This window comes from Pectinophora gossypiella, chromosome 1 (assembly GCF_024362695.1).
Source record: "Pectinophora gossypiella chromosome 1, ilPecGoss1.1, whole genome shotgun sequence".
Classification (NCBI taxonomy): domain Eukaryota; kingdom Metazoa; phylum Arthropoda; class Insecta; order Lepidoptera; family Gelechiidae; genus Pectinophora; species Pectinophora gossypiella.
Genome location: NC_065404.1, coordinates 7,193,883 through 7,219,602, shown reverse-complemented (window position 1 = coordinate 7,219,602; position 25,720 = coordinate 7,193,883). Strand labels below are relative to the sequence as shown.

The 25,720-nt window shown below is 39.6% G+C and overlaps 1 protein-coding gene across 1 annotated transcript in view; it reads right to left on the bottom strand.

Moving 5' to 3' along the window:
• Window positions 1-23,774, bottom strand: part of LOC126369267 (uncharacterized) — a 152,256-nt gene extending 128,482 nt beyond the window's left edge. The window contains exons 1-2 of the mRNA XM_050013628.1: window positions 23,231-23,774; window positions 3,066-3,100 (exon numbers count right to left, since the gene is read on the bottom strand). The gene's annotated coding sequence lies outside the window, so the exon portion shown is untranslated. The remainder of the gene's footprint in view (window positions 1-3,065; window positions 3,101-23,230) is intronic.
• Window positions 23,775-25,720: the final 1,946 nt, after the last annotated feature.

Sequence of the window (25,720 nt, the reverse complement as noted above, 5' to 3'; positions counted from 1 at the left end):
CCGCGGCGCGTGCGGTCGACGGCGCCCTAACCGGATTACCACCGGAGCGGGCGACGACCCTCGTATAACTCAATACTGATCCATCAGCCATGAGCTACAGCTCCACCATAACTCTCCTCTGTCCATACTAAATTGATTTAAAAGCATCCATGAGCCAATATGCTAATGAAATTGAAAACTGGGACATCAAAAAATTGCTTAAGCAATTACGAAAGGAGGAAGCTCTTATAATAAAGGTTGCACAACTGATGCATATTTACACACGTGACGTTAGAAAGGTCAAAATTGTTGAAAATGAAAGCCGGTTGAGAGAAAAGTGGCGACGAGAAAATTTACATCAATAATAAATAATCGTCCATAATGGAATAGTAGAGAACGTGATATAAAATAATAAAAGAAGTGCAAGAACCGCAGTGGGTGGAAAGCAGTCAGTACCACCCGGACACCACAAAGAATGACGATAAGAATAAAACTGCTTCAATGTCGTTTGTGTTAAGAAAAAATAAGGTTGCATCGACGTGGAAATTGTTGATAACGCAAACAAAAGTAGAATAATTTCGATCTGTCTATCGCTACCAGTATTAACAAAACAAAACATTGTGAAATTATGCATCGGTTGAAAACCGTTTCTTCCTGTGGTAGAATTAATAAAATATTTCGATTATTGAGAAAAATTATGTCTATGGAAAAGTTGATAAGTGTTTAAGTAGAATACAAGGTAGAGGTGCTTCAAAGGATTCGGCTGGCCTAAATAATAATCAAACAAGGCCGCAGCCTAATTACGTGGAAGGTTTCCGTATTTATGTAAGTCATTCAGTAAGCTCAAGTATTTGTTATCGTATTTTCGAAAATGTTTGTTAGACGTCAGATAAATGTATTAGGATGGAACAGACCGGCAATGGAAATAAAGCCAAAGTAATGTATTTTAATATTATACTAAAAATTTTCTGAACTGAAAAGTGATCATATCAGTCTTATTACAGACAATAAACTCCTGGCTGTGCTCCTGGTAAATGAACGACGAAAATAGAACCCAAACAAAGTAAGAATAGAGTTCGATACGTACAACAAAGAACCAAAGTTGGAGCACGAATGAACGTTATACCATACGAAAGTTTAGCTGAACTCACGTTGGCAACTGTACACTTTGCTTCAATATTCCATGGCAGAGATCGAACGTTATATTTCATGCGGTTGCCACGCTTGATTGATAACATCCACACCGATATCCAAGTTATATTCTTCGTTTTTATTCAACAATTCGCTGTATGCTTGAATCAAAATACTATACTAATTGCAGTTTCATGTTCTCAACAACACCAAGCTGCTGTGAAGCAATTTGGTGAAACAAGCTACATGCCTGCCCCGGTTAACGAGAAAGTACCTGTATCGGTAGCGGGACATTTAAAGGTGCCAAATTTCCATAACGCAAAATACTTAAAAACAAAAACCGAGGTAGAAGTTTGATATATAAACACCAAACAACGAATTAGGCTTAAAACAACTTGCGAACGAGTTTCAATTAAAACTGAATCAGATATAAAGAACAAACTCTATTCAGCAGAATGTGGCACGTCCATTATGCACCGCCCGATCTGGCTATTTACTTAACCTGTTTCAGCTGGAGACAAAAACTCGTCGCTGTGACTGCTGCTACCAACCGGCTCTCACAAAGCGAATAAATGAATTTCACAGTGGGAAACGACAACTGAACTGACCAATCCTATTGCAACATTTCCGTAGTTCAGTTTTTCTTTTGACGCTGCAATAAAGAGACTTCTTTGTGGAGCTATTTTCACTCAGCCATTTTAACGTTTCACTTTACTCCGAAAAATGTGAAGCAATTGTCCAGAAGATGCGTAAAGGGACGCACCTTAGTAAAGTTGGTTGACTCGTGAAATATTCAGCTCCTAGGGGCGACTTTCCCCGCGCTGCCGTAAAATGCAAAACAAGGAAAGTTTACCCCTAAATCAGCGCGGCCGCGTGTCTCGGCGAGGCGGCGACGGCAAACATGCCCGGACACCAAACAAACTTTCATTTAGTACCAGAGGTGGACGTCTTGGGACTTTGCAAATTTCTTACCAGATTCAAGCTATCTATTTAATACCGGAAAATCCCAAACGGCACCTCCAAACATTATGTCGACTTACTCTGGAAAACTCATTAAACGCAAAACGAGAAAACGACGTCAGGTATTCCGATGCAAAAATATTTTTATTTGACGTAACGAGATAGGAAATGATGCCCAAATTAAAATTTAGCGGATTTTGAATCATATGAGGAGGTAATAAAGTGGGTGGCGGCAATTTGGTCTCCCTTCCGACCGCACAGGTGCGCGACGGCCGCAACATGCCCATATCACTGTAATACGTAATTGCCTAAACATAAACACAACAACATACAACAAATTGAATACGCCTAGGCCGGTTGTATGTCATTGTAATAGAGGACAACAATAAATCAAAACATGAAAACCTACTTCTCGCGGTTTCATCGTTTTTGTTGACGAGAATTGAACACTGTCTATTATATTGATATAAAAACAAATATAACTGTTCGTTTTTGTTGCATCCCCAATAAAGCATATTCTTAAAATAAACAGCAACTCACAAAATCAACACGCCCGTTTCATTGGGAATTTTATTTATACAACGTATCGAAAAAATGTTAGGAAAATAGATAGAAGCAATAACAACTCAGCGTTTCGGGAAGTTCCAACAAAAAATGCAAACATTGCTCACCTATTAACTTTCAGAAGTTTTTTCGATAGAAACGGGTATGCGGATAACAACAATGGGGCAAAACGGGCGGGGAAGCTATTATCTCACTCTAACCTAGTTCTGGTGGTGAGCGCAACTGAAACGGGGCTATATTGGCGAGTTGTAAATTTTCAAATGAACAGAGTTCGTGAAAAAACCCGCGGCGCCAGTCACGTAGAAACTGCGATAGCACAGCTCCAGCTGTCGGCAGGCGATGGGGCGAAGCGCCGCGTCTTTATGTTGTTCTTCTTGGTACGGATAACAATTCTTTATTAAACAACTTAAAGCAAATTAAACTTTACAAACCTTAGCAGCTACAGTTGTTCAACACTGCACGCGATCTGTAACAACGAAAGAGTAAAATTAAACATTGCTACATCATGTTCTACTAGAATCCAATATTAATAAAGACAGAGACGAATGTTGCAGGATATCTAAATCGAACCGCGCTTCCTTTATCTTTTTATGGAGAGGAAATTTAAATCAGATAGTGCTCTTAATATGGTCTTGTATTTCCTTTTTTAGTTTCTTTCTCTTTAATCAGCGTTCGTAGATGGTGAAGGTGGGTTTGAAGTAATACTTATTTTAATTATACAACAGATATCACTTTCGAACCAAATAGAACGAGGAGCATTGTTTGTTTTGCATTGTGATCTAGCATTGTGATTGCACATTGCGCAGTGCACAGCGGGGTATGGCCCCTACGGTACTTAATTAGTAATCATTAGCGCACCACTAGACCATTCTAGTCGGTTCCGGCGGGGTCCCAGCACGCACTCTCTAATACAATAGCCTCTCTGACCGGCTTCACTTTTTTCACCTCCTTCAGCGCTTTAAATAACAAATTTTCAATTATATGCACTCTTGACAATTTCCTGTATAAATCCATCGAGTAGGTACTGTGTTAAGGGGTTGTACTGTACAAGGTTTGGGCTTTAATTCTTCCATTGGTCGTCACGCTTTTATTTTGTTTCGTAATCTTGAATTATTCGAATACTTGATTTTAAAATTGGAATAAACCCAAAGTTACCTAATTCAAAATGTTCTTTTCGTGTTCCATTTGTTTGGTTGATTAACAAAACTTTCTGCCTACGCTAACGAAAATACGCAGACTCAAATCACAATAATGAAGAACAGGCCAATGACGTCGACCTTTCGATCAATTCCGTTAGAGGGAAACAAAGTTATCGAATAAGGCCATTAATTTCGATCATATTATCGTAGCGTCTCTTTATGACGCTGTCATATAAATAAAACTCCCTAGCCATTAGCTCGGGCCCACTTCCATACTGCCATGTGAGCCTGCAACATATCACAGGGGAAGCTGCGTGGCAACATCGGACCCCATCAATATCTGTCATCAGTCACCGAGTAGCCAAATAAAATTATTATGAATGGACGGCCTATGGGCGAATGACGTAGAGGTTCCCGTTTCACTCTCGTATTACATGAGATGACCTAATTCGCTGGGAATATTTTCCGATTCATTGGGGAGACGACAGGAAAGGACGGTTCTATTAATTTATAGACGTTGTTCGGACTTGCGCTGGTATAAAGCATATTTGTTACATTAATAGGATTTGATTATGACAGGTGATATTGCCAAGAATGTAACCAAAGTGTTTCCATGATCAGCAAGAAATGCTTACATTTTGAATTCTCAACAAAAAAAGTACTTATGTCAGCTAATTCCTCATTCGACGTATCGATTTCCCCAGCCATTGTTAGACTTTTTGCGTATCGTACGCAACACGTTTGAGGAAGTAATATACTAATGTTCTTGTGTAGCAATAACAACCCATGCGTGGTGCTACCCGGTGGTAGATAAGCCTACAACTGTGTCAAGGATGATAAGCGGAAAATTTCCTTTGAAAACATAGGGAATACGGCGCAGGATACACAAGAGAATACGCGAGCGAGCTCCAGCGCCTCGGGATAAAGGACAGCCACAAGGAAATACGCTCAAATGACTAAAAATAATAGCTACATTGGCAACAACCCTCCAGAGCTCACCGATATCCCAGAAGACGATCTTGTTACAACAGAACACCTTATCCATTTAATTCCGCAGAGGAGAAATGTGCTTTCGAGATATTTCAAATAAAAAATAAATTACAAGCTGGAATGAATATATTTTTCTCAGAAACAAAAGATTATCGCACATAGGTTTGTTTTATTTTCAAACAAAATATAAGTAAGTACTTAACTATTTGTTCAGAGAAACGTAAGTAAACCATTTTTCCGAATAAAAAAGTCATAAATATAAGCAATGACTTCATTACCCGGCGGTATGGCGGCTAATAGTCATCGCCCGGCCCCGGATTGGTGCACATGGCCGCTGTAATCCGTGCCGGTTCGTTTTATGAAAGTAGGTACCTCGGTATAATGACGAAAACGTCCCGAACCTAAAATAGATCCGTTATCAAAACAGCTGCGCTTTTAATATGAAAGATAAAACTAGTCGTGTTTGAAACAACCTTTCTAATCTCTATTGTCCTTATGGTGCTTAATTACTTATACCAAGATTTACGTGCAAAATTTTAAAGACTTTAATGAAATCCCTCTAAGCAAACGCCGACAAAACTCAAACATCAAAGTTTTCTAAAGGAACATTGCAGGGAACCAAGCATAATATAAATACTTATTACTTAGACAGCTTAGTATAAACGCCCCATTCGTTAAAACTTTTTGCATTATTTAACGAGTGGGAGGAAATTGTTTCCATTATGACACAAAGTTTTATTTGGCTAAGCTATGGAGCCGTAGTAATAAAAGTTTCGAATATTAACTTGATATTACGGGTGGAGTAACGAATGATATAATGTTTACTAATATTATGAACGAGTGAGTACCGTTTACCCACGTGGCAAGGGCCGGTCGTTGACCTGGTAATTTCACGGCACCGTTAATCACTTTTGCACGAGACGACCACTGCAACACACGCAGTGATGTGCTGTTCCCGGGAATTTTCCCACTTTTGGAACGTTCCCAAAAAGGCGCAAATCATATGTAAAAAAAGCTTTAACAAGGTTAGATAGACCAGAGTACAGGAAATAACAATTAGAAAAAGAAAAGCAGCCAGTGTCTTTACAACTAAAGAGTTGACAACGGGAACATTCTCACTTTGGGAACATTCCCGGGAACGACACATCACTTAACACACGCAACTTGAAATGACAGCTGAAACTGTCAGAGTCGTTAATTTTGTTGACTATTCTATAATAGAAGATATTTCAGTGCATATCTCATACACGATTTAAGTCACTAAGTGTACGTATTCTAACGAGTCACGCACGGTAATGATAAATTTTGAGAGGCTATTAGTCTTATTGTTTAAACGATGATATCGCTAACATTTAGACGGCTTTCTGTTTAGTGAAAGCTTACATCGCGCATGTATTCATTGGAGCGCGAAACAGGCACATGTCCCGGACGTGGTATCTACAGGTCCTGATTGTCTTCATCATAAAAACGCGTCACGTACCCTCCCCGCCGCCCCCATTTCAGCGAAGAAAGCCACCCTCGAAGGAAGAAACCGCTCGCACCTGGGGTGCGAAAGCTCGTCTGTACTGATGTAAGTAGGTCTGAGTATACGTAGATCTCTGCTTCAAGAATAGGCAACAAGTGTAAAAGGCAACTAATTCGCATATAAGCGATACCGAAAGTACCCGACAGACGTATTTATTGCGACTATTAAGCCAGAGTTTACAAGGTAATTACAGTCAAGCTTTATTCTATAAATGCGCCATAAAGCTGCACTAAATCAAAATTACAGACACCATTACGTAATAGCGCAACAAGATATAAACCTCATAACTTTATGATCTAATTCGAACAAATCCGGAACTGGCTAAATGCCAACTAATTGACTGTGTTTTGTTTATTTTGTGTATTAGATTTAAAGCAAATCCCGCCGAAGCCGTCAAGCCGTAGAGCCCAGTTAGAAAACGCTTGCCTCTCACTTTGAGGCCGCAGGTTCGAATCCAGCACAGGCCATTGATTGTCGAAATTGTTTCCGAATTCATATTTGGATTATGTATGATTATCACGTGCTCAGCGGTGAAGGAAAAGCATCGTCCTAACCTGTATTTTCCCTTCGCGGGTTGGAAGGTCAGACAGGCAGTCGCTTCTGTAAAAATCCGGCCCTGTCAAATCTTCAGGTTAGGTAAGCGGACCCTGTAAAAAATGCTAGGGAGATGATGATGAGATTTAAAGTGAATCCAGTTTCACCTGTACCTGACTTCATAGGATTTAACAAGCGATTGGTAAACAAAACATCCAACCAAGTGCCTAGTTATTGCCGTCTGCGATAAATCTATAGTAAGTCACATCAAAAAAGGTAAAAGACACCTCATTTAATACTTTGTGCATTTACTATGCCTTAGTTTACGCATAAGACTAATTTCACATATTACGTGTTTAGGTTATACAAGTCAAAGTAACATGATTGGGGAGCGACATACAGTACAACGAGTATTATTCGCTTTGTTCTGTGACAAGTATCCGCGACGGAAGTCCATAAAATAAAGTGTAGCAAAAAATAAATCAGAGTTGGTACTACCGTATGCGGGGTAACAGACACGACAGGTGGATGGGACAGACGCGACTCTGCCTCGGCAAATGTATGAGGCCCGCGCGCCGATATACGGCCGCCAACTTCGCTATCCGAGTCTGATCTCCGGAAATTTATGACCCCATTTTCTACTTTATTTCTTGGTAATTTAGAAATTTTGTATACTCATATCTCTACTGAGGTAAGGTAGACAGACTGGTACAGGACAACTTGCAGTCACATCTATTAGGGATTATAATATGATAGGTCTTAAAACAATTATGACGATTTTCGCTCTGTTACTTACCTATAATACTTACATAAACAGCCTATATACGTCCCACTGCTAGGCACAGGCCTCCCCTCAAATCTCAATCAACCGGAGGGGGTATGGAGCATACTCCACCACGCTGCTCCAATGCGGGTTGGTGGAGGTGTTTTTACGGCTAATAGCCGGGACCAACGACTTAACGTGCCCTCCGAAGAACGGAATCATCTTACTTTTTTTGGACAATCAGGTGATTCAAGCCTGAAAAGTCCTTACCAAACAAAGGACAGTCTCACAAAGTGATTTCGACAATGTCCCCATCGGGAATCGAACCCGGACCTCCAGATCGCTCCTAACGCTCTAACCACTAGACCACGAAGGCTGTTAATTACCTATAAGTGTAAGCAAATCTAATATACTGATGTCATGAATATGATCACTCTATTTAATCAACTTCTACGATATTCCCGCGACTAGAAATACTCGTAGGTCTCGATGAGAAATATAATTAGGTATATGCAATAGATATAGGTAGGTACTAATATTCAAATATTAGTAAGTAACTAAGACAAGTTTTGTTACTTAGTACGTTAGGTACGTACCTAATACCGAACGGCACCGATGGTGTCGAACGAGTTAGAGAATGTTTGCGAAAGCTTCATTACCATTCGTCGTACACGTACAAGATAACAATACGCGGTTGAAAGGGCAATGACCTCTAGCAAATACATTCGCAGAACTCATTTTATTTCGTATAGGTACCTACAAAAAGCATAAAAGTAATTTGAGTAAAAACTGTGAGCGCAGCGCACTCGTATGAGTGAATGACGTGTGACGGCAAACGATTCACGTGTGATAAATCGCATAAGCTGCGGCGACGAGCGCGACAATTACTCACAAATTTACAATAAGGCGAATCTCACACGACACCGCGCACCGGCGCGACGCGACGTGACGCGGTTGGTGGTAAAGCCGTTGGCAAGGTCGCATTGACTTGTATTGTTTGTAAGCCTCTGATGCCTAACACACGAACACCGCCGCGTCGTGCTGCGCACCGCTTCAAAATCAGCGTAGTGTGAGAACCAATGGTAATTCCTGTAGACACCATCTAATTTTATATTAAGTCATACCTGTCATTTTCTTATCCCCCGAAAAGGAAAGGGACTATGGTAATCGACAGGCATAAAGATTATGGAACACATGTCAATTTAGGCAGAAATTTAAAAAACCCTCTCAAAATTTTATATTGGTCAATAACCCGACAGAATTATGTTGACAGCACACGTCAAACAGGTTGCATACATTTTTTATTCATATTTTGTTCTCCCGGGTTATTCATTCATTTTAAAATTAACAATATTGTCAATCATCCGTCCCTTTCCTTTTCGGTGGATAAGAAACTGACGGGTATCACTTAAAATTAGGAGGTGTCTGTTGGAATCGGGGCCAAATTCACCAACTTCAAAAAAATATGATTTTTACAAAAAAAAATATACTGTCGAACTGATAACCTCCTCCTTTTTTGAAGTCGGTAAAAACATATGTAATGTTATTGAAATAACACAGTAGTCATATACAGGGTGTTAGTGACATCGTAACGAAAACTTTGATTCAGACTGATTCAGAGATTCGGATGATTCAGACTTGATATCAAGAGGAATTTTCCGTCGCAAAATTATGGAACTGAAAATAATTAAAAAAGAACACTAAAATTTCATAAATATTCACTAACACCCAATAGCTACCTGTACGTAATTGTACGGGGTGTAAGTGACATCGTACCGAATACTAAGGGGGATGATTCAGCTCATGATTCTGAGTTAATATCACTTGGAATCTTCCATCACAAAAGTATAAAATTGACAATTTCGCGACGGAAAATTCCACTTGATATTAACTCCGTATTCGCATTTAATTAATATGTTGTAATGTTATGTTTTTTAATGTGAAATTAAAAAGCAACTGTTTTTCATAGCGCTAACCTATCGACTTTTACAATATTATCATCAGAAAAGACCACGCATTAAAATGCCATGTTTTAATAGTAATTTTCTTGTTTGAAAATGAATTATTACAGGATGTTTATAAGTACGTGTATATACCATAAGAATTAATATTCTTTCGTAATTCTTTTTCAAAATAAACATTCGTACTTATTCCCTCGTTGTTTTATAACAGTTTCACCCCTAATTCGTAAACAATAGGTTTTAAATTATATTTCAAAGTGTAGAGCGTCCCCTCGAGGTGATATTAGACAAATAAGGAAAAGAAAACGAAATACTTTTCCAGGGGCTCGTGCTCGGTTTAAGTATGAATCATTCCAAAATTCAGGAAAAAGGATATTTGGCCTAACCTTTTCTCATCGTGGCGAATAAAAATACTTGTCACGATTTTCTCGTCTCCTTATCTTAGCATAACTACTACTTTGTATAATAACTAAGTTAGAAATGGACTTTTAAATTTCGGCAGCTCCTGAGCCGTGCATTAATGACTTGAGCCGCCATTTTGAAGTGCCCGTTTTAAGGAAAGCCTCCATCCCTCGAAGAGGGTCGGGGAAGCAATGCATTTTCCTTTATCACCGTGCGGACAGTTCCACACTTCTCGACAAGGGGACCGGCTTTTACGATTATTGTACGCGCGGCCCGCACACTGCAATGAAAAGGCACCGGATTCGATCTGACGCCATAAATGCTCCCCACAGCAGCTGGGATAATAAGTACTTCCGTCACTAAGAATACAACTTATTGTTTTCAATCTACCAAATAGTTTGAGATCATAACTAATTTATCAAATGTTCAGTTGAATTTGCTGCGGCGCGTCTGACAACTTTCTATAAAAGGATAGGGTCAGATTACAATGTACACGGTGTTGCAATACCGCGGCGGCGGCATTTCAAAGTAGACTATGAGTGACGCAAGCTGGGGAGCTAAAAATGTCAGAGTCGTGCTGCACTGCGCCTTGGGAGTGAGTGCAGCCTGCACCGGAAACCCCCAGCCATGCGGAGCGTGTAATGATGCGCCACATGTTGGATAACTTCAGTAATTAATCGAAGAGGCGAAAGCGCAAGTGTTCTCATGCGAACTAAACGCAAAAACGCAACATTAGATAATATGTTAAAGTAATATGCGTGTCGGTAGCATATGATTACACGGGTGGCAGGCGAGGGAACGCGGAGCCCCGCCGCCAAGCATAGCTGCATGACGACTGCATGCACCCGAATGTTCGTGCACTGCATCTAAACTAATTACGAGAAAACCCATCTCATTTTACTCTCATATCTTACTCACACTTGTTCAACTTGTTTGAAGTCGTACTAATTTACTTTCCACCTGATAGTTCACTGACCTCACACTTATCTGAAAGATAAAACTGTTCAGTTCGTGTTGTCATGTCACTCAATTCCAATAACAAACACTCGCTTATAATAGTTCTCACCGTCCATTTATAGAGCACTCTGCACTTCCGCCACAACCGACACGATTTACATATGTCAACATTTTCTAGTAACTTTTTAAAAATACAATAGGTACTCTAGGATAAAGACTGATTATCGCTCTCGGATATCTTTAAATAACTTTAATTAGGTAAGTTAAGAGCAATTAGAAAGGTTTCCATTCTAGATCATTTGGTCGGATGAAAGTTTGATTTGTCGTTGTTTCATAGGTGTAAAATAGGGCAGTCGTGCAGGAGAAAGTGCGCCGGCGCAGTCGTGACAGGGCAGGGACGTGCTAACAAGTCGGTCGCTATCGGCGGACACCCTATAGTTCAACAACCATTCAAAGTTCTAAGCTAGTTAATGCGGTTGTAAATAACAATTTACTCAATTGATCTACGAGTATTCATGTAAAGTTCTACATTGTAGAACGTGATCCGAGATGTCGCGTCGTCGGAGTTGAGTGGAGATCAATGCGGGGTCACGACTGGGCGCACCGAGTGGTCCAGGAGGATTTCTCTCGAGAGCCCCAATAACACCCGACACCGCCGCCGCTAGAAACTCTAAATCTCGCTTGAGTGAAAAGTAAACGCTTTCCAATATGCAAGTCTCGTGTTGTAAACGTCAATGTGCACTCTGATTTACAAGCTAAGCACTTTTGTATATTGGCATGTTGGAACCATTGTGGGAAATATGTTTGCTTGAAAATGTTTATTGCGCTTTAAGAAAATATGAACTGTTGGCGGAACCGTAAACGCGGTTATTACAGCTCGGAGCTGGGAACTCCACAAAAACGATAACCACGGCCGATGTGGGCCACAACCGCATCAGCTTTACGAAATAATTGCAGATATGGAATGCATTCTTTAACGTATGATTACCATCTGCTGCCTGGGAGGAAACATGAAATACCAAATAAAAGAGAATAGACACATCCGGTGGGAGAGGGCAATAAACAATCGAACACGGCCCTTCGCTGCAACAAGATAATTACCGACTGGAGTTTTTGTCTTTTTGCCTCGAACGTCTACGAACGAAGATAGAGTGCCGACTAAAAAAACTACACGCAAAAGAAAGGCGAGTTAGAAGGTGGTAACTACTTAACAGAAAACCTTTTTATAATGCAGTACCAGAGCTGCATGATGGTAATCCGGCTCAGATAATTATCGCGGCGATTATTTTGGAACCGGTCAGACGTGCCGTATCTGCAAGAAGTAATAAGCGTAATTAACGTTTCAAAATTACCTCCACATTGCACGTAGGTGTACTACCCAACGTGGACTCGGTAATACAAATACTCGGTAAGCTACTATAAATTCAGTTTGAAATCGAGTTTTTCATTACAATAGAGCAACGTCTAATTGTCGTTTACCAAATAAGTAGATCCAATGCAATGTGCCAACTCACTCGGAACATAAATGAATGCATCAAACTTCCCTTTTAGTCGTAAATTGAAAGCTTTGTTCGCATTCGTCTATCGATCACGTACATTTGTCAATTGATTAGCTTCACCGTCGCGTTCTAAATTACTTTCTCTTTCAATATTCATGTGGTTCGTAAGTAATTGCCGCTTTATTACGTATTTAGTACACTTTTTTACATTTCTTCTGCGGTCGTCAATGTCGAGTTTGTTTGATTTACGTCCCAGTTACATAGTGCTTGGCTCGTCGTACCAGCAGGGCATCGAACCGGCCGCGGCAGGCACGGCGCGTGACCTCCGCTTGCAACGCACAACGGGATCCTTTATTATTCAGTCCGCGAAGGCCCTTATGCATCCATTTCATATCTCACATCAAGTTACTCTGACGTGAGAAAACATAAACCAAATGCCATCTCTCTCACACTGTAATCTTGTTTTCGGGTTATTACATTGTGTATGTGAAATTGCTGCAATTACATTATGTCAGTACTGGTATTGACGGAGATGGCTTGTTTTGTCTTACACAACGCCAGTCAAACGCATAAGAGTCCGTGATAGTCTAATAATAGCGTGAAATAATAACTAACAGGCAACTCACGCCAGTTACTAGGAAAATTTCATAAACAACGTGTGCGTTACAAGAGCAATAAATTATTGTACTTAACCAGGGTCGAAACACTAACGAACGTTCTGAGTTCTGACTTTACGAGAGTTAGAAGCAAAAGCGCTCGAATTACAGTCAATGATTTACTGCGTAGCTTGTATCTTCAATAGGTCATTAATTTTACCGAACTTTACCTACTTCGAAGTTAGTAAAAGAATAAAGCGACTTAAGTTGTGTTCCGGCATGATGGCTGGACAACGGAGATTAGACGCTACCCTGCTACAGGTACAGGTTGTAGTTTACAACCCTGTCCTATTGCCTTCTTCCCCCTTATTAATTCTAGCAAACTATGGTATTTCTCTACCAAGCTAAAATCTGACATGAGCACTTAATAGATAAGTGTACTCCGCCTTAGGCCAACATCGTGCATCGTCACTTATCCTTAGGTGAGATTTAATAGTTAGATGAGAACCTATTGTGAAAAAAAGAGAACTACTTAAAGTTCTCTTTACACTAAAGTATAAAAAGAACTTTAAACATAAAGTCTTTTAAAGCATTCTGAGATGTGAAAAGGGTCTCATCATTTAAATAAGTTAGATGTAAGCTATTGTTATGCACATAACGTTTAAGGCAACAAAACTAAGAGACTATAAATGGTATATCGTTATAAACTATAACATTTGTATTCAACCTGTCAAACATAATTTTGAGATTAATGGTTTTCACACACATGCCGCGGAGATAAATGATATTTACTTCATAAAATACATCGTTTTGGACTCTCAAAAGGCACAAAAGCTATTCTTCAATTTACGCTATTATTTGCGTTAACCGGCTCAGTAATTAGTCTGTTAACGGGGTCCTTTCTCATTGCGGAGTAAGGCGTGACACGGAAATTCATTTAAGAATCTAGTACAAGGTTAGGGGCTGAGTCCAGAAATGCAAAACGGTTATTTTTGTAGGAAAAACGTGCGAGTGTCATAAGGAAGGCGACGGGCGAGGCGGGTCTGGGTTAATCTTTGTTCGCGTGCCTGTTCACCCCGGATCACTAGCAATTTGTCAATCACGTGAATGCCCTTTACAGACGCTTTCAATAAGCGCCGTCGACGTAATAATCGGAACCATCAATATTAAGTAAAATGTGCCCAACGGATTTTATTGGCCATTTCCAGTGTTAATAGCTACACTCGTGAAAAATATAATTAAACGTTTACGTCAAGTTTATAGAATAGGGCTTTCAAGACACGTCGTAAGGTGACGACTTTTATGGTGGAAAATATGATACTATCGTGGGATTTATAAAAGCTATGTTATAAAAATATGTACGATGATTTATGAGTTTGCTCGCTGGTATGAAAACTCATTTACCGTAAACATTATTCATGACCGCATTAGTTGAGTTCCAAAGGATACATTAACAGTATATTACGACATGGTGAATGGTATCTACATTCATAATCTACGCATGATCGGGTTGCGATCTGTCGTCGATTTTATGACATCATACGTTACACGACCTTGCCACACCTTGTATAGATTTGCAGCAACACACCAGTCATATCCTTAAATTCTTCAATATGCCTCCGCTGACTCAGCATCCTCTATATTAATCAAGCACTTTACTGTAAACAATCGAAGCTTTAAATAATTAACTAAACAATTGATCAGAAACGACCTCAATTTGTAGACTACTCTGGAACCCAGAAAGTAAATACATCAATAAAATTGCGAAACTAAGTTAACCCTGCCCAAAATTGCGGGGGATAATCTAATAATCAATTTCGACTGAACCCAAACTTGAGTTATAAATCTGGTAACTACAATTGGAGTACGAAGGGCGGCCACAACTATGGTGATTCTAATCTGTCCAATGAAGATATCGCATGTCGGTGAACAATCGATTTTAATTAAAAGCGTCTAAACAATGCCGCCATTATCCGCTCTGTTGGAGGCGTCACCAGACGCAATTGTCTCGGAAATCCGTCGACCACACTCACTGTTACTTGCTTTGCTCATCAACTACGCTCAGCTGTGAACTTGTCTGCTGTTCACACTTCGGCTATTGTCTCTTGCTCTATCTGACAGCAAAATCCTACGTAAAAGTAGGAAGGTACTTTGATGATTTAAATAGTTATTTTGGGATTATATAAAAGTGATCCCTATTTAATCATCTTTACGTCATCATAAGTTCCACATCTCTAATCAATTCTCTAATAGACGACAAACACGATTCTAAGTAAAGTACGACAAGTTAAATTCGCACAAATTGGATGAAGCGTGTGCAGTTAATAAGTGTGCGTTATACTATAGTGCTATAATTTGTGAGTTTCTTAAGGCACGGTCACGATAGGCCATCACGGCAAGTGGGGAACGCACTCCCGTCCCGTTAGTTCAACGACCTAAATTACAATCGCTATTACAAACGTACGTGACGCTATTTTGAGCTAATTGATTGAAGCCACTCATTATGCGCAAGACGAAACTATTGTAAGAAAAAAGCTAATACGCGCAGTTTGCTGCGATCTGTCTTGCGTGACAGTAATGGAGGAAAGTTAATTTGTTTGAAATGTTTCTCACGGTGAGGAAGACTATGAATTACATGAGATTACTGTGATATACGTAGCCACAGTCACTGGCCTTCGAGAGTGAGTGTTATGGCTGCATTATCATTTATTTGCGTTATGAATCCTTAACACCGCGGCGCATAGCAGGAAGACTGAGAATGATGATAATAATATCATTTATTTGCACATGCAATGATAATACTCGTGTGGACAAATACCTTGAAATAATGTTAATATTAGACACTGATTTGAAGCTGTTCAATATAAAATTAGTTTTAAAATGTCAATTATTAATTAATCGACTCCTCCTCCGCGTAAGTACATTCTCAGAATTAATCTTCAACCTTAAATCAGTAAGTTAGATAAATTATTAATGAAAGCCATGTTATCAAACTCAAGTTAAACAGAATAGTTCATTATCTAGCAACGAACGACTACTTGAGGAAATTAATCGCGTTCAATCGATCGCGGTACCAAAATGTAAGTGGTATTAAGTGTGATTTAAACAGTACTCAATTAGGGCAACAAGTGTGTACATTAGCAACAATAGAGAGAGCTAATAGAATTAAATCACTGTGAAGGCGACACCTACGTAGAGCGTGAGTCAGAAACACAGCTGGCGTTGTGCAATATTCTGACTGCTGCTAATGCCACCATGAACGTGCTGCATTATCAATTTCAAAGATTGACGTATCTGAATCATTAATATATCGCAATTATATTTCGATAAAGTGCATTCTTTGTTTCCAGGACATATTGAGCCAACAAAAGCATTATGAATTCATTCAGACACGAAACGTATCGGTAAAATGTCAAAGGCGCTGAAACTTGGAAATGCCAAGCCGTTTCCTGTACAAAGCGTGTTCTATTTGTAACCATTGTTTTGATCCGTGAATTTATTTATATCGCCGATAGTACGAGTACGGCAGTTAAACGGGTAGCTAAAGCGAGCGTGTTCGTCGCGATTGGCAACGAGCGTAAAATGTGGGGCGACGCAGCAGAGCCGCTCTGATCGATACTTGATACGCACCGCGCTCTGAATGCCCCGACCGGATTCGATTCATCCACGAGAAACTTTTTTGAAAAGCAAAACCGATACCAGCTCTTGACAATACTAGATAGACAAGTTGAAGTCAGCAAAAAGCATAAGCTTCTATAAATGGCGATGAGCGAAGCCGAGCGCGGACAACTGGATGGGTCACTATTCACTAGTGATGACTCAGCCGCATAAACAAAGCATCTTTAGTGCCTAATATTGATTTGTGTCTCGAATGTGGAGTCTAAAACGGGCTCTAGTTGAGTACAATCGGATCTACTTATCTAACTTTAGAGAAGATCCCTTCAAGGAGGAATGTTTAGGATACTAATCCGGGATTTACGTCCACTGCTCCCTGTTACTTTACTTGGAGGGCTCAATAGAAAACAAAATAGAAAGTAATCTCGCAATCAGGGGATTTAGATAATCATTTGAACCGTTTTTGGAAATGTTAGGATACCTGCCATATTTTGATAGGTAAGATGATAAATGAGTACCGAGTTGAGCATTAGCGTCGTGATAATCAAAGTTTGGAATTGGTATTCTGCCACAATTATGTGGCGAGTATTTGGTTGATGTGAATCGAGACAGCTGTAATACTAGTGCAGGGGATCGTAAACTTTTAAGATAATGGAACATTCACCTTCATACCCTTTATTTTATAGAACCCCATATCAAATGATTAGATATCAAAGACAATTTAATTTATATATGAACTGAAACTTTTATTAAAAGTATTTTGAAAGTGAAAGACTTGTAATTGCTTTATACTTATATAAAAATAATTCTCGAAACCCTAGCGACTTTTCTAAGTCTCGCTTAGGTTCCGCGAAACTAACATTAGGAATCACTGTAAGTAATAGCTAAACTATACTGCCGAATAGAATAGCTACCCACACTGTAGCGAGCGCTGCTGCAGCCGGCAACAACATTGCACATAATCGCAATACAATACACGTTCACGACACTTTCACTTTTTGCTCTCATTAATCTCACACAACGGTTACAGATCTTCCTAAACAACTTGCAATGTATTAATATAAATTGGCAAAATGACATAACACTACGTTCAAAATGGCATGATTCGTCAACATTTTCTCTCAAAACATCGAAGAAGTAACAAAAACAAAGAATAAGCCGTCGTTCATCGTAATACCCGTGATTTGAAACAATCTTGTTTTTGCTGAAGTACAGAGAAATCTCGCCGAAATCGACAACGGTCACGCAACATCTAACAAATAAACATCAGTTCATGTGCTCTTACTTTATTCTGTAGAAGAACTTACATTTGGGTTTGAAGAGAAACGAGATTAGTTTTATTTTTAGCTGTAATGTTAAATGATTGAGGAGTTTACCACAGGTGTCAATTAAGTCAGGAACGATCTGCATTTGAACTAGATAATGGTCACTTAAGTAACTAGATTTGCTTGATGAGCCATGCCAGCCTGGAGCGATTCTCTATGATAAATAATTGCACCGAGAACCGTCTCAGAGCCCGTTACCCGTCACGGTTGGTCTCCAGTCCCCACTGCTAGCACGACCGTCTATAAATCAATTCGTTTTTACTTTAAGACAAAACTAATGCTATATTTCTGCCATCGATTTGGAGAAATTGAATTTTATTAATATCAGCGGTACAAAATTGTGAATCCTGCATGATATGGCTATTCATTATTGTTTTCAAATACTCTTGATATTCATAAACTAATATTGCTTAAATTGTTACATTCTAGTTCCAATCCTCGCGCGTCCATCAATTTACTATCTAAACAAGAAAATGTTTTTCGTAAGTACCTACTGTTCGTTACTAACTTATTTTGTTACTTTGTGACGTCTATTATTTCTTCTCACATTCACTCATTTGATTTACCTTGAACAACAAACTTCGCAAATATTTTCCGACATTGAATAGCTACATATTATAACTATGTATATAGAATGTAGGTATTGTTGTGTTATGAATATGTATGTATCTTCAACATGCGACCTTGAGCACGATCGCTTGGTTGCACTTAGTGGTTCCGGTCTGTCTCGGTCCAAATACCTACTCGTATATTACTGAAATGTCTTAATACGAAAATTACCTAAACAGTTGTTTCACCAACTACCATTTCAGCAGTGTTAATTTTAGCGATAAGATAATAAATAAAATGTTTGCAAAATTGTGAAAGATATTTTAACCTTGCATGCAAGCTAGCTGTTGCCTCTGTGCCAAAGTGAATTGTCTACGCGGAATTCTTTGTAACTTGAAAGTATTTTTAACGAACCCTTGCTGCGGTTGTCAGACACGAGCAATCATTCTTCCCTGAACTCTTGCTCAGGACGTGGAATCGTTTCTCTGCACAAAAGAGGTGAAAAGAATTTCTGCAAGGTTCGCGAAGTATTGTCAAACCAGCTAGGTGTAATGTCTGACATAGGCAGTGATTTTAGGGCATCAAAGAACTGACTAACATTCAAACTTTTTGCCTTTATGAAACGATTTATTTTAAACTTCGTAGGTGTCCAAATACGACGGGTGAATGGCACACCCATTCAACTAGGTACATGTAATTCTTCTAAACCTATCTTGAGGACATTAGTCAAAGTAATTAGTTCAACCTCAACCTCCTAGCATGGAATATAACTCTAAGAGAATGAACTCGCGTGAAAACTAATTAAACTTCGACCTGCCTAGTTTAATCTCGTTACGAATAACCATTTACCTTGAACTCCACTTAGCATAAAATTATATCAGAGTGCTAACTACAATTACTTACTACTATTATTGCGCAAGTTATTAAACAGAATATTTTTTATTTCCTACTACAACTATACTAGGAATATGAGGCAGGGTCGCTTAAAAAAGATAAAGGGGGTTCTCTGAACCATAAATAATAAGATTTAGACGATGTCGGGTCATCCTTTTATAATGCTACAACTTATGGTGGCTAGTGCCGCGAAGGCGAAGACAACCCATTTATAAGTCACTTGTCCTTGATCTGACTTGTCTTAAATGGCAGTTTTTCGCAGTCAAACTCGACTAAAACGTTTTTTTTTTCGGTGGCCCATTCAAAAGTTTGTTCGTCTATGTGCCATTATGTTTCAAGTTAAAAAATCATTTGCTTCTCTTTTTATCAATGATCATAATATACACATCATCATCATCATCAATTTAAGAGCCACGCTCATGTCGGTGTAGCATTCTCCATTCTTGTCTATCAAGGGCTAATTATTTGACTTTCTTATAAGACAACGTTCGACTTCTCTAAGCTCTTCTTCACACAGCATCCGTGGTTAGAGCGTTGGGGTTACGATCTGGAGGTCCGGGTTCGATTTCCAATGTCCCCATTGGGAATCGAAACCGAAAAAGCGTGGTATAGTATGCTCCATACTCCCTCCGGTTGATTGAGCGGAGGTCTGTGCCCAGCAGTGACACGTATATAGGCTGTGTATATAATGTATGTTATGCAAGCTCTTCTTGGTCTTTCCCTTCCTCACTTCTTGGTCTTTTCTACTACACACACCCAAAAACGGCTCTGCACGACGTTTTAAAAAGAATGCTGAGTTCATCGATGAAAAAGCATTGCTTTTGAACGTGTTCCATTTTTGTCACCGCTTTAGTGGATACGTATTCTCTAGAATATTTTGTAACTTATAAAATCCAGCCACTTACACTGTCTTACTTTTTAAAGTTAGAAATAATCCTTGCGTATTTTTTGCATAGGAATGTGTACATATATACCGCTTTATCCGCACTCAAATGTGTACATATGCATACGATAGAGCTTAACCCCCTGAGAGGTACGAAAAAGATAACTATTCAGGCCACTGAACTGTCCCGGAAACTTTGTCAACGGACTCCTTCGGAAGAAACAACTATTTGTCATTGTGAAGGACGGGAAATATAGTGGAAATACCGCGAATCATTTGTTTTTTTTAACTTTTTCGTATTGTCTGTCAAATATTGTCTATAAAATTTAATTTTTATATTTCATTTATTCAGCAATTTGAGGAAAACGAGAAACTAATTTATCTTAGGCTGTTCCTGACGTTTCATTCCAATTATTGAAAAAGATTGTCATCTTCGTTAAGACTTGAGAGTGAAGCGAAATGAGATGATGAGATTTGATCGAGTTTTCGCCGAAATCTGTGAAACAACATTTTCATAAAGGTTGAATTTAACAAATACGAACCTATTGTTTGTGGTAATGGTGAGCGTAATCACATCAATTCAGTAAACATGACTATTTGGGCACACTGTCCTAACGTAGAATTACAATGCGATTATAATTAACGGTGATTCAATTTTCCTAAAAAGTACATGTAACCAACACATCGCATTTATAAGTCACGTAAAACATCCGCAATATACGTGAGATAAGACTGTGTTGTAATTTACGGTACCCATCATATTTATTATGTAGAAAAAGATAATGAAATGATATAAAAGGTTGTTTTTGTTGAGGATTTCTTGTTGCCAAACATAATAGACGACGTAACATCAATGCAGCCGGGGGCTATTCTCGCTCTGACACGCACGAAGGTGGAAGAGTGAGGGCTGGGTCCCTCGGGAGCGGTAATGTGGGACGTTAGTAGTCTTTGCATTCAGTCCACATTAGCAGGGACATGCTGCCAACGCGCAAAGGGCGTCCTTTGCAATTAATTCAGGCATAACACGTCCTGAACTTAGCACGTTGACGTGATCTGTTGATGAAAAGATCGCGAAGCATTGAAGTTGTTTTGAAGCAGTACAGGAAATGGTTTCAGTACATGATTGGGAGTGCCTCCTTGTTGACTCTACACGCGGCCCACGAACTGACGGCATCATGCATGACTCATGCTAAGTACTCGTCTGAGCTCGTACGCAGCAGACGGCGATTTAAGTATGTAGGTAAGCACCTACCTATATTTGTTTACAAACAGCGGTTTGCTTTCCGGCGTCTCGTTGCATTTCCCATCCAACGCACAGGGTACTCGTATTTACGTTGGTATATTTCCCCATAACAACTCATAATATTCTTTTCATACCTTTCCCTATAATGAGACGCATGATGTACAGAATGTACCTAAACGAGCACAAAGCGTCGTAACAGCGTGATACACTGTTTAATTCATTCTAATTTCCCTGGGGACCAATGATATCCTTGAGAGCTATTTCAGTTCCTCATACAGCAAGTACCTACTTACCTACCATATCTCGAGACGCTCGTTACCTTATTCATCTTCTAAAAACCTTTCTTTTAATTAATCACCTACCTAGGTAGGTACCTACGTACTTGTCCTTACATAACATTCGCTATTAATTCTTGCTATTTGATATAAAATTACTTAAAAGACATTCTCATTAAGTTCATAATAAGCAAAAGTATCGTTGGTAGGTATGTACCTACCTACTCGTATGTTTCAAACAGTCGTCTGTGCTTTCTCTAATATAATTCAATTAGCTGTCATAAATCGCTCAAGCAAAAACAAATGAAATTTTTAAGAGTTTGATGGTACGTACCTAAACGCAATGCAATGATTTTACAATCATTTCCTACTGTATTCGGTTTCATAAAAAACAAGTGTTCGCGTGCGTACAATAATTCTTTCAAAACTTTGTTGCTGAAGCAATAAAAAATATATTTGGCAACCGTCTGTAACGCTTAGCCAAGTTATGGATATGTAATGGATATGCTGAAGGCAGGCTAAGCCCGGTCAATGACCTCATCGCGACACCATTGTATCCCGGCGGCGCTCATGAAATATGAACGGCGCGGCTGAAAGAACGCGACGACCAGCCTCCGCCAGATACCCGACTCGCTGCACTGACCAACATTATCGACAGTTTCTCTTCGAGACCGTAGGTATATAAGGAGTCTTGTGGCTTTCGTGCTTTCTCACGTTCATGTATTTCACAAACCTGTCTTCATTGTAAATCTCCGCTATTGAAACCGGTCAACTACAATTTACAATAACCCTTGCTTGTTGCTAACGTCGTCTTTGAAAATATCCCCTCGGCATTTTGATTTCGTCAAACATTAGCATGTCAAAGCATACTCAACACATTTATTCAACGCAACACGGAACACGCATACATTTAGGATTTTGTATAGGTACGACTATACGTCAGCTTCCTAAGGGATACTTTCGTAACGTGACTGTAGTGAACCAGTTAGACATGTTGTTGTTTATAATCTCTACATTAGTATTAATGGAAGCTCTTAAATTTGAGATTATTGTCAATGTTCTGAATCCCACGCAGAGCATTTCTCTTACCAAACGTAGGTAGTGCTGACCTTTCTCCGAAATATCAAGTAGGTAGGTAGACACCCTTTCCCCATTACAACCTGTAGGTAGGTAGGTGGTACTAGTAGTTATAGAATTTGTTTCCTTACTTCATTAAATGAGTAGGTAATTAATAAATTGAAGAAAGATACTAAGTACCTACCTATCTACTGGATCTTCAAAACAATTTTGACTAAACAATAAAATTGATAAAGAATCAAAAAATCTATTTACGATAACGAAAGAACGAAATGTAAAATATTCACAACTTCTAAAAATAACACGTTATTAGAAGCAAACATTTAAAAACGTAAACAAACTAGGAGCTGTTACAAAAAATGAACTTACCCATATCACAGTGTCTGGTGGAGATAAAAAAGTGTCAAAGGCAAATAGTATGTTCACAGAGGACTAGCACAGTGCATATTCCCAAGGTAAACAAAGATTACGTAAACGCAATCCCACGCACGCACGTCACCCGATCGATTTTCAAACTTTCGAATACGCCCACTTACAATTACAAGAACGAGGCTAGACCCGCTCGATCAGCTCTACAACACCGCATCCAAAGCACAAACTGGTAGTGGTCTCCTGTGCCCTTGAAGCCGTACAGGTTATGTTATCGATAAAGCACAACACGCGCACTGACAGTTCGGGCAAACAATCACAGGTCAAGTTCGATGCCGGTTTCGATAAAGTACAATGAACGAATATGTGACTTGTCTACAGTTTGTGTTAGTGTCCTACGAGGAATCGGTGTAATGTCTTATCGCGGAGATGCGATGTGTGTACGAGATGTACGGAGCAGTCGTCGTAATGTCGGGTACGGAGCGATGCTCGGCGCCCCGTGTTCAGACGGTGACTGAGGCTCGAGGGCGCCGCCGAGCGAGTGCCGAGGCCGGAGCCCCGCGCCGCACGCCCTGCCGCTGACGCCGCCGACTGCGCGCGCCTCTCCTCATCCACACCACATCCATTCAAAACCTGAAATATTTGAGGAGTATGCCGCATCCTTGCAAACTGGTTATGTTGATTTGTACACATGGAATTCATAAAACCGTTACTTAATGTTAACACCTTCTGGTTTCTACGTTCAGATAACGTCAATGTCGTTACGTCAATTGGTAACGTTTTGCTTGTATAGATTTTTTACCCATTCTATCAAGCCCCATAGCCCCATCAATTTTCAATCATGAACTTTTGGAATAATCCCAGTTATATCGAACTTACTTGTCAATATAACAGATTAGTGGTGCCTGCAATAGAGTTGTTAAGTCAGCACGAAAGGCTGTTATAGTTCACATGAAATGTAGCTTTGCGAAATAATTCTAGCATTAGTTATAAAAGCTGTGCACGCCAGACAATCGTGTGTTGGTGTAATGTATCTCACGTGTCGGTGGCAGGCGATTGTAACCTGCCCGCGCCAATAATTGCGCTATTCATTACTCGGTCGTTATTCACATGGGGTCACTCGGCTTATCGACTTCGACCGCAGTTTGCACAAACTTATTACATTTCTCAACATTCATAATCCAATTTTGAATTCCCCTGTATACGCACCTGATACGAGTCACGTTTGGTGACAGCTTCTCAAGTTTGGATTTATTTTCCGTAGCACCCCAATCTAGATAGGGCAACATAAAAATACATTTTCCCTATAGAAACTTATCGGCACAACACACTCCTTGCATAATAATGGATGATAAACATTATTGGTTAACCAAATTCTTTGATACGAAGGGTGCGCCCGAGGAGTCACTGGCTGTCAGGGACAGGTGATTGAGTCTTTATCGCCACGTCAGCAGAGCCCGAGGGTGCAACCTGCGTCTGTGTCACTGTCACTTCCCTACCCATCTATCATTGCTGGAGCTTTCGAGAGCCCCATGCCGCCGGAAGAATCAGGGGAAAGTTAAGTGGCGATGAGAACCTTATGTGTTTTATTATGTATTTTAGTGTAACGAACTGGGAGATTAGATCGGTGAAACAATGTGATTTTGAGGTAAAACTGCTGTGGGTGAATGGTCCATAAAATTTCTCGTTAGTGTATTGTTTTGTGAAGTGGCATGGAATAAGAGCGTAATGGCAGGTAAGAGGGACGTAGACGCAGGTAGCTAGCGGTATTCGCGCAGTCGGCGAGGATAGCCCACTGACCCGTGTTCTGAGAAGCGGTCGCTGTGTGCGCGCGCGCCGCCGCCGCCAGCGGTTAACTTGTTAAACGTGAATATAATACTATAAAACCATGTCTGACACGCTGACTCGATCGGCAAAGATTGTCTGCGGTGGCACTTAAGGGTTTGGCCGTGAACTGCTCAAACCAACGAATTCTAGTTAAAAAATAAGTAATCTGAATTTAAGAGATCGGTGCGCGGTGTTCAATGAAGATTTTTGAATTTATAATGTCAAACCTTTGAAATCATCTTTTAAACATTATACTACTATTATTTCGTTAGTCACTCATCATTAATTTAAGAGTCACGCTCTTGTCGGTGTAGCATCCTCCATGCTATTTTTAGGGAAAAATAGAGCAGTGAAGTAGAGTAGTGCAATTTCGTTCGTATCCTACTTAATTATTTGCTTGGATTTATCGTACGTCAAACTTTTCTCCTCATATTATCGGACAGCTAAAGCAGCTTGATGTTGTGTTGACTGTTCATGTAGACTTAATAGTAGGTAGATGTTTTTCTTCCTGATAGGAAATATTATATGAAATCATTCTAGAATAGGTATAGTAATGTATCCATTACCAACCGAGGTTGTGAAATTTTCCCTCCCATACAACGGTGCTCTTTGGTTCTTTGTTTATAAAGAATGGGTTGAAATACGATAGGTACAGTAAATAGA